This window comes from Canis lupus, unplaced genomic scaffold (assembly GCF_011100685.1).
Source record: "Canis lupus familiaris isolate Mischka breed German Shepherd unplaced genomic scaffold, alternate assembly UU_Cfam_GSD_1.0 chrUn_S1660H1854, whole genome shotgun sequence".
NCBI lineage: Eukaryota > Metazoa > Chordata > Mammalia > Carnivora > Canidae > Canis > Canis lupus.
The window spans coordinates 37504-48157 of record NW_023330506.1 but is presented as its reverse complement, the minus strand read 5'-3'; the positions used below and the strand labels follow the sequence as shown (position 1 = coordinate 48157).

Below are 10654 nucleotides of genomic sequence, written 5' to 3'. Positions count from 1 at the left end.
AGCACAAGTTTTCTTTGTAAACTAGATTATGTTGTAAACTTTCTCCTAAATCTTATAAGAGTGTTGGTTCTTAAGAACTAGAAGTTACTCCTAATTCCAAATCTATCTTGCGCTCCTGAAAAACTGCAGAGAGGCACTTGAAAGCTGTTCCTTTAAGATATGGATTTTTTTTTTTGAAATTCTAGCGGGTAATAATTGCACCGAATCTGTGCAAGCTTCACTCAAGGTCATCATGATGCTGACAAGTTTCGTTGATAACCTGTCCATCCCTAGTTTCAACCTCTTAATCAGAAGCGTTCTCTTTGAGTGAATGTCAACCAGAGGGAGTGAATCCAGGTTGGTTTCCCTCAGGTTCAGGGAAGAAAAGTTTGGAAGAGGCAGAGCAATCCTGCTCTCCTCGCCTTCCAGCAGCTTCCTGTACGTGGCAATCTCAATGTGGAGAGCATCTTAACATTCAGCAGGTCCTGGTACTCCCGAAGGTGAGGAGCCATTTCTTCCTTCATGTTCTGAATCTCATCCTGGAGGCGGCCAATAGTGTCTTGGTGGTTAGCAGCTTCGGCGGCCAAGTTCTCTTCCATTTCACGCATCTGGCGTTCCAGAGACTCATTAGTCCCTTTGAGTGCATCCACTTCGCAGGTGAGGGACTGCACCTGGCTCCGGTACTCAGTTGACTCCTGCTTCGCCTGGTGCAGGGCATCGTTGTTCCGGCTCGCAGCCTCAGAGAGGTCGGCAACCTCGGGCCTGTACCATTCCGCGCCCTCCTGAAGGTTCTTGGCAGCCACGCTTTCATATTGCTGGCTTGGAAACATCCATATCGATTTGGACGTGCTGGTCCTGAATCTGGGCCTGCAGCTCCTGGATTTCCTCATCATGTAGTTTCTTCAAAAAGGCAATCTCTTCTTGCAAGGATTCCACTTTCCGCTCAAGGTCAAGACGCGCCAAAGAAGCGTTGGCACCAGCCTGTCGGGAAGACTGCAGGGTGCTCTCGGCTTCCTCTCTCTGAAGCATCTCCTCTTGCAACTTCTCCCAGAGCCGCATGATGTCCTCGACCGGGTCGTGGCGCTCCACCTCGACGCAGGCCTTGTCGTTGGTGAGCTGGTCCACCCGCCGGCGCAGCTCCCGCAGCTCCTCCTCGTAGAGGTCCCCCAGGCGCGACTTGCCCTGGCCCCGGAGCTGCTCGAGCTCGGCCAGCAGGATCCTGTTCTGCTGCTCCAGGAAGCGCACCTTGTCGATGCAGTTGGCGAAGCAGTCATTCAGCTCCTGCAGCTGCAGCTTCTCGTGGTGCGCGTGGGCTTGAACTCGGTGTTGATGGCGGCGGCCAGCGAGAAGCGCGCCGAGTCCTGCAGCAGACGCACGCCAGGCACACTGCTCCGCAGGCCAGCGCGGAGGAGCGCGTGGCGGACGCGCCGCGGGACGAGGCCTAGAGGCTGCGGCTGGTGCCGGGGCGCGGCGCGCCGCCCAGGCTGTAGGTGCGGGGGGACGCGGCCGCGTAGCTCCGCGCGGAGCTCGGCGGCTCCCGGGCCGGCCGCCGCACATCCTGCGGTAGGAGGACGAGGACACAGACCCGGTGGCCGTGGCTGCGGAGGGCGGCGGTGGGCTGCGCGGCTGCGGCGGCGCGGCCCGGCTCAGGGAGGCCCGGCGAGCGAGGGCGCGGGGGTGCGGGCAGAGCTCTTGAGCTTATTCTTGATGAGCTGGTGTTGGAAGATCATTTGTGGGTCATGGAAATTTGTACCTATAGTTCAGTGCAAGAATTCTCACCTTGATGTGATAGTTCTAATTTCAGAAATATAACTATGGTAAGTTTTAGAAAAAAGTGATACATTTGGACATCAGCAAATATTTGTAGAAGTGGCATAGATGTTTCAAAATAGATAAATGCATTTCATCGCTCTTTTACTAGACTGAGAGAGATAAACCATCATTCCTTACGATAATCCTGAACAGTTACATGTACAGTGCTTACATGAGATGACTCCAAAAGCAAAATAAATTTCTAAAGTAAGCAGTGTTCTCAGTACTTAAAAACTGGGGAAGGTAGTTAATCATTATATTATAATATTATTTCCCCTTACTAGAGTGGTCAGAAGTCTCGCCTATTCCTTTATCCATACCTTCTAATCTAATTCTATCAACCAGATTCCATAAAGCCTACATAAGCCTGTTTGGAGAAAGAAGCTCCATTTACACTCACACTGAACAATTGGACAAGTATAACATCCCCAAGTGCAATAGCTAGATTTCTTTTTTGAGTAAGAGTGTTTGTACTCGGGTGCCTGAGTGGCTCAGTCACTTAAGCCTCTGTCTTTGGCTCAGATGATGATCCCAGGGTCCTGGGATCAAGTTCTTCATTGGGCTCCCTGCTCCATGGGGAGCCTGCTGTTCTCTCTCCCTCTGCCTGGCATTCCTCCTGCTTGTGTCTCTGTCTCTCTCTTTGTCTCTCAAATAAATAAATAAATAAATAAATAACTTTTAAAAAGGGAGAGAGAGTGGTTTGTATTGGGGGTGCCTCGGAGGCTCAGTCAGCTGAGCATCCAACTCTTTTTTTTTTTTTTTTTACTGGAGTGCAATTTGCCAACATATAGCATAACACCCAGTGAGCATCTAAGTCTTAATTTCAGCTCAGGTCACGATCTTGGGGTCCTGATATCGAGCCCCAAGTCAAGCTAAGCACTCAATGCCAAACCTGCTTGTCCTTCCTCTCTTCTCCCAAACCCAATCTCGCTCTCATGTGCTCTCTCTAAAACATAAATAAATAAATAAATAAATAAATAAATAAATAAATAAATAAATAAAATCTTTAAAATAGTGGTTTGTATTGTTATTGATGGCCTTCAGTTTGGAAGCACATTTGATTCTGGGACAATCTAAAGATGAGGCAGAAAGAAAGAAGATACTCAATGCTTGATCTATATTAATAATGTGCTCCCATGGGCTTTTGTCTTGGGTGCTATTGGCAAGAAGGCTTTTCCAGAATTCCCCCCCACCCAATCTGAAGTTCCTGTTCTCTATACACTTAGTACTTACAAATGTTCAGTGTATCCCTCTAGGACAGATTGTTCATAAGATGGACTAATCATTTGTGTCTACAGTAGAGTGAGTCCTTCATAATAGAAGTGGCATCTTTTTCATTTTTATCCCCATCATCTTATTTAGTTCAGAGCTTGCTATTGAATGTGTATCCAGTAAATAATTCTATGAATGAATTAATTACATTATCTAAGCTTGAGGAACTGGAGTGAAGTAGGAAATGATCTATGAAGAGCAATAAAGCGGACCTTTATGTTTTAGTCTAGGAGGCCAAAACTAGGTAGGAAAAGCAGCATGAATTATGGGACAGAATAAAAAATGTACCTGTAACTAGAGAACTTCTTATGCTATAACTCTCAGGAGCCCCAGAGTAGCAGGTGATGAATGTTTCAGTGGAATGTTTCAGTTAGAATGTTTCCAGTTGCAATGATATTAACCACGTTAACTCTGAAGGTTGACATTAATAATGCAAATTTATCTCACATATCAAGGAGTGAGGAGATAGGGCTATTTTAGCGTATTAAACTTAGCACAGAAATAGTTCACCAAGGGTCATATTTAAGCTCTGACACCTCACTGTCTTGGTTTTTTACAAGTTTGTTACTTCATGGTGACAAGATGGCTATACCAATGTCAAGCACCTCATCTTCATAGAATAGCTTCCATGGTCAGGAAGAAGTAGTTATCTTCAATATAATATATACTACTTATTTTCCTTTCCCAAAAGATATTTAACAGAAACCTCTTCACAGCTCATTGGCTAGAACAGAGTCACATGAGAATAATGAGGATAATCAAACCAGCCAAGGGCAAAGGGATCTCCAGCCTGGAACTTTGGAGGTGTCCAGTTCCTCTGAAATACTTGACCCCCCCCCCAAATTCATGACCAAAATCTAGGTTCCATAAGGAAGAAAATTGTTTGGAACTTCTGTATATAAGCAACCAACAGTAAATGAGAAATCTCAACATTAAGCTTTTGTCTCACTGAGCCTGATGAAGCATTATATTAACGCTAAACTTCAAAGGTCTCGTAAATTTGTTAAAGTGAGTAGAAAAGTTAATCAGCCATTCATTTGGACTGGATCTCTCTATCAGTTATATTTGGGCCATCACAAAAATGTCCAAAATATTCTTTCTTCTAAGCACACTGTGTTTTATGATCTGGCACCTGACCTATCAGCTAGTGTTCTAATTTCTAAATCCTGAACATGATTACATTTTTGGCTATGATCCACAGAATGTATTTTAAAATCTTGGCACTGGCACTAGCCTCACTTGAGCCAAAATTTCTTTCATGATTCATATTGATGAATCCCAATATAGGAAGTTTAGAGGAATTAAAAATATGTTCTTCCCAAGTAGAGGACAGGCATCATTCCTCCTCTAATCCAGCCTCCCAAGAGAAATAGCAAACTGGTCTTAATATAAAAAGTACATTGTTCATCATCAACATGTCTCCAACTCAAAAAGTGTTTACTGTGAATGACTCAAGTGGAGTTGACCGTGAGTACCTTCAAAAGATGTTACATAAATTATGTGTAGTTTGGGAATGGAGATGTTACTTGGTAAATTATTTTAATAAACAGCTCATTTAAAGATAATATTTATCTATCATAATCCAGAAAATTCCATTTAATACAAAAAAATATAAGTAAATTAAACACAATTTTAACTGTTTTTTTGTCTGATGTAATAGGTCTTAAGAATTTCAAGTATGTAACTTCCTATAAGAAACTTACTAAAGTTCTCCTAGTTCAGCATCTTATGAAATAGAAATCCTCTAAATAAAATATAGCCTTACATTATCTGTCACATAATACGGGAAAAGGAACCCATATATGAAATGAAAACAATAAATGTAAGACTTACCTATGAATCACTAGAAAAAAATTGGTAAGATCCTCCTTCCCTCTCATTTCCCCTGAGGCACTTGTCCCCCTACCCCCACTGCAGACATATTAGTCAAATATGTACGTGCTTATATTATATCTCTTTTGTGTAGAATATAGGAATCCAGTGTAACTTGCTAGAGCTGCCTCATGATCGGTATGTGCCCTTATTCATATTCATTCCTTCATCTACCAGCCTTGATTTTTCCCCTCCTCTTTCTCCCCCTTTTAACATAATGGTCTTTCAAAGTGGATATTGTTAGCTTGAATCCTGGACCTGCCAATTGCTACCTTTTTGACCTTGGGTTATTTGATTAGCCTTTTCTTGTATTAGTTTCCTTGTCTGAGAATGACAGTAATACTATCTAATTTAGAGTTGTTTTGAAACTTAATATATGGATAGTGGATAACACCAAAAAATGTAGCTTAAAATAGCATCCCTAAAATTCATCAGATGCTTTTTATAGTAAATGGTGAGAAATCTTCTTTGTTGGCCTAATAATTCAATCTTAATACCTATTTAAATAATCTTCTGAGCAAAGGGCACTTCAAACACTAAATTACAGATGCTTTTTCACCCAGTATAAAGGAGCTTGGATTACATGATTCCTGAGGTCTCTTTCAGCTCAGCATTCCAAGGTTTTCCATTACACTAAGCATTTGTTGCATGCTGCAAATAGAACTCCTCTTGGCCAGGTATGATGGAGAATATTAAATATATGGAAGCTACATGGTCCCTGTCTCTATAGAAGTACATATTTGGGCAAACTAATCAAAAGTATAACAGGTCTATTTACTTTCAACTTTTATTTGTGCTGCTTTCTGAAAATCCAATACAATCTTTTTTGACAGATCATGTCACTGCAACATCTGTTAGTTCTGCTAGTTCTCTCTCAGCACTCCTTAACTTTAAAAATTGTCCTCTCATTTTTTTTCAAATTTTGAAGACTTGTTACTTTTAGCAATTGCTGTAAATTGCAAATATAACCCAGAAAATGTTAAAAGATGATGTCTATTTTTTCCCCTGCTAATCAACCTGCATAGTAAATGCATTGACAAACATGCCATCTGATAAATTCACATCTACTCTCTGGAGTTCAATCTTAGTGTCTGTGGCTTCTGCAAAGAGAAGGAATGTATATTCATCAGTTTATGGTTGAAAATCTCAGCAAAAGTATATGACTAATGGTTCTTGATGGCAACCATCTCCTGGAATAAGATGATGGATGTGTTAGCCATTTTATAACCCTGACCACCCCAAAAATGAAAACAGTGACCTATGCAGAGAGAATCCCCAGCCATGAGAAACAGAAACAAGAATAGTCAGTGCTACAAAAGGGCTTGTGTTACTCATCTTCACTGTGAACCTACGCAGCTACTCAGATTTCCCATCATGAGTGCTGAGGAACAAAGTAAAGTGATTGTACTAAACTTTCTTTCTCCAAAGTCTCCTACAACCATCTGTAAAATGGTTGTCTTTTACAAATTAGTACTTTGAAAATATCTAGTTTAAAATAGAATGAAATAAAACTCTGTAACACTTCATGCTGAGGTAGATGTGATGCTCTGAGAGTGTGGGGAAAACCATCTGGAGAATCAGGGTCTAGCTCTTCACTCACCACCTGCCTGTACAAATTGTCACAAATGTCTTAAAGACGTGTTTCCTCATCAGGACAATGGATAATTATACAGACCAACAATTCATCTGAGGTCCAAGGACCACTGCCCCCCACCCCCCCACCCCCACCCCCGGGCATCTGAATAGATTTGACAGAGTCTGTGAACTTGGGCAGAAAAATAGTACATTTTTTATTCTCACTCATACCTCACTAAAATTTAACATTTCCTTCAATTATGGTTGTAAGCAACAAATGTATATTAGTAGTAATACTACCTCTCACTTTGTTACCTATAGAAGTTAAGGTTATTTTTACATCATAATATAATGGTTGTAGGAGTTGAGCCATGGGCTTCTTCAGACTGCCAAAGCATTTGGGCATACAAGAAGTAAAGAGTCCCTGCACTAACAAAATTCTAAAAGTCTTTTAATTTCAAAAAGTCAATGACTGTAGTTATAAAAGATTTACTCTAAATTCACTAAGTAGAAATTATATTTGACTAAAAAAGAACTGTACAACCAACCAATACAACCTATTTCTTAATCTGACCATATAAAATAAAAAGGCAATTGTCTTTCATGACTGAATGACACATCCCTTAAAAACTTTGTCAGTTAGACCGTGCCATATGAATTTTTGAAGGTTTTGTTGAATGTGATTAGGATGATATAATTAAGTTCCTATCTCTTCACTATAATTAGTTTCAAACATTAGCTAATGAATAAATTCAGCCTTTGTCCAGATTTTGTCTTCATTTGAATTTCTTGTTCTAGGCACATAGGGAACAATCCAGAACTTTAGAATGTGATTTAATGGATAAATTACTACAGAATGAATTACCTCATCCTTTTCAAATGATGAAATAGGTAACAGAAAGAATTACCGTCAAAACTAATAGAATATAAAAATCCTGACTTTGGTCCATTTCTATCATCATCACAGCAACTATTAGGTCTGTACTCTTTATATCTCTCTGAAAAACAATAATCTATCTTCACAGCTTCAGGGAATGGAAGAGCACATTCAACAGGTTTTGATGTAAAGGAAAGGGCATGTTTTCTAAGAATGTTTTATTACGATCATGGTTGTCACTGTACATGTGATTAATTGGCTTTTTGTCACCAACAAGCCTTTTAACTCTGAGACAGTGACAAAGATGAATAATGAAAAGACTTCATCGTTCTGTGAAGCTACAACTTCAAAGAATGCAAATCTTATGATGAAAGAAGGAAGTTGGCTGAATTATGGGCAAACTGCAATTTGACCATATTGTTTTTCATAATAACTACTCTTAATGTGTCAGCCATATTTCTTTCCTTGCACCAAAATCATATTTCTTTGAAGTGACAGTAAATTATTTTTTCCTGTCTTTATTCACTTCAGTCAGGTGGTGCTGAATGATTAAAATGAAAACCTACAAGTTTCAACATATACATTTTCTTTTTTTTAGTACCTTCAGTTATCATTGACATCAATTCATTTTGGTCACAAACATCTTGCTCTTGTCTATTCATTTCTAGCACATTTGGTGTAGTTTATTTTCAGTAAACTGATGTAGCAAACTACTTTCAGATTCAAGTATCTCTTAAAAAGACCAACAGATGCTTTAAAAAAATCACTACACTTGTGAAGATGCATTTGATTAACAGTAAAAGATTCTCGCTATTTAATAAAATATCCCAGGTCATACTCTGTAGGTTTGAAAGAGAGGATTTTACTACGTGATTTCCCCCATGTTAAGAATCCTTTAATATATCTTCAACATTTTTAGTATATATTTTGGATTTGAAGTTTAAGTCTAATTGTATAAAGTTTTTATGTATTTAATATCTTAATATTTGTGTGATTTTTTAATCTCAAAAGCCTAACGTCAAAGAAATAACCAATCAACTCCTAGAGTTAAATAAATGAAAAATAGTTATTTTTTTCTTTTAACTCATTAAACTATCTACAGTAGCTTTCAATGAAAAAAAAAAATATCCTAAGAGACTGAGATGTCATTATCCTTGAAATCCAGAAATCCATTAACTCAAGGCTTTTAAAATATTTTCCTATCTCCCCTTTGCAAAGTTTCTCATTTGTTTAATATGGGTAAAAGAGTATCATAAGAGGATGAGTCAGAAGAAGTGCATAGTTTGGAGTGATTAAATTGAACCATTATTTTATTTTTTAAAGAAAGTGGGCATGGACTATTTTAGTTTATAGGCTGTTGGTCTCCTAAGTTAAAAAAAATAGGTAAAATTATTTTTAAAAATTGGCACAGGGAGCCCGGCAAGATGGCGGAAGAGTAGGGTCCCCAAGTCACCTGTCCCCACCATATTGCCTAAATAACCCTCAAATCATTATGAAAACCTATGAATTCAGCCTGAGATTTAAAGAAAGAACGGCTGGAATGCTACAGTCAGAAGAGTTCACACTTGTATCAAGGTAGGAGGACGGGGAAAAAGAAATAAAGAAACAAAAAGCATCCAAGGGGAAGAGCCCCGTGAGGAGCCGGGCTAAGGCCAGGGCGAGTGCCCCCAGGACAAGAAAGCCCCAGGAAAGCCCCGCCTGGAGAAGCAGGGGCTTCACCAATCTTCCGGACAGAAAGGCACTCTCAGGGAGTTGGAGCAGGACCCCAGGAGGGGCGGGGATGCCATCAGGCTCCCAGGGGCACTAACAGACACCTGCCCCCCGGTGAGAGCACCCACACCCCGTGGCCGAGCTCCCTAAAGGGCTGCAGCGCCCGACCGCTAGACCCGGGAGCAGCTCCAGCGCCTCCTGCGGCGGCTCTGAGCGGAGGGCGCTGCGCAGCCAGGGGCGCATTTCCAACAGCACAGGCCCCGGGAGCCCAGGGCGCCGGGGACACAGCCCAATATCCGGCTTCCCCCCGGGACAGGCAGAGGCCAGGAGGGCCCAGGACAGCAAGGACACTCCTGCCACCAGGTGGCCCCGAGCTGAGCAGATCAGTGGCCCCGCCCCTGGAGCATCCAGGCCCCTGTAGACAGAGAGCTCCGGAGTTACTGCGGGAGCTGACTCCAAGGCTCTAGAGCTGGCCGCTGCCACTGTGGTTGTTACTCCAGGGGCCTCTCGGGGTAAACAACCCCCAGTGAGCCTCACAGTGGCCTCACCACATAAAAAGGTTAAACAAATGTTACTGAGCCCTGCACCAGCCCGGGGGCTGAGCAGCTCCCCCAAGCGCTGACACCTGAGAATCAGCACAGCAGGCCCCTCCCCCAGAAGAACAGCTAGACCGAGAGGGGAAAAACAAATTATTGACCAAGCAGCACTGGAAGGTTTCAGGGGAAATCGAGGAATCTACAGTATACAGAATCAGATTACACTCCCCCTTGTTTTTTGTCTTTCGATTTCTGTTTGCTTCCCCCCCCCTTTTTTCTTTTTTTCTCTTCTCTGCTTTATTTTGCTTTTTTTCTCCTTTTTTTTTCTTTTTCTTTTCTTGTTTCTCTTCTCTATTTTTCTCCTTTTCTCAATTCAACTTGTTTTTGGCCACTCTGCACTGAGAAAAATGATAAGAAGGAAAACCTCACCTCAAAAGAAAGAATCAGAAACAGCCCTCTTTCCCACAGAATTACAAAATTTGGATTACAATTCAATGTCAGAAATCCAATTCAGAAGCACTATTATAAAGTTACTGGTGGCTGTAGAAAAAAGCATAAAAGACTCAAGAGACTTCATGACTGCAGAATTTAGATCTAATCAGGCAGAAATTAAAAATCAATTAAATGAGATGCAATCCAAACTAGAGTTCCTAATGACGAGGGTGAACGAGGTAGAAGAAGGAGTGAGTGACAAAGAAGAAAAGGTGATGTCAAAGAGGGAAACTGAGGAAAAAAGAGACAAACAAAAGATCATGAGGATAGATTAAGGGAAATAAGTGACAGCATGAGGAGGAAAAATCTACATGTAATTGGGGTTCCTGAGGGCGCCGAAAAGGCCAGAGGGCCAGAATATGTGCTTGAACAAACCACAGATGCAAACTTTCCTAATCTGAGAAGTAAAACAGGCATTCAGATCCCGGAAATAGAGAGATCCCCTCTAAATATCAATAAAAACCGTTCAACACCTCGACATTTAATAGTTAAACTTGCAAATTCCAAAGATAAAGAGAAGATCCTTAAA

General features: G+C 41.1%; 1 pseudogene; it reads right to left on the bottom strand.

Moving 5' to 3' along the window:
• Nucleotides 1-202: 202 nt before the first annotated feature.
• On the bottom strand, nt 203-9340 carry LOC119878479 (annotated as a pseudogene).
• Nucleotides 9341-10654: the final 1314 nt, after the last annotated feature.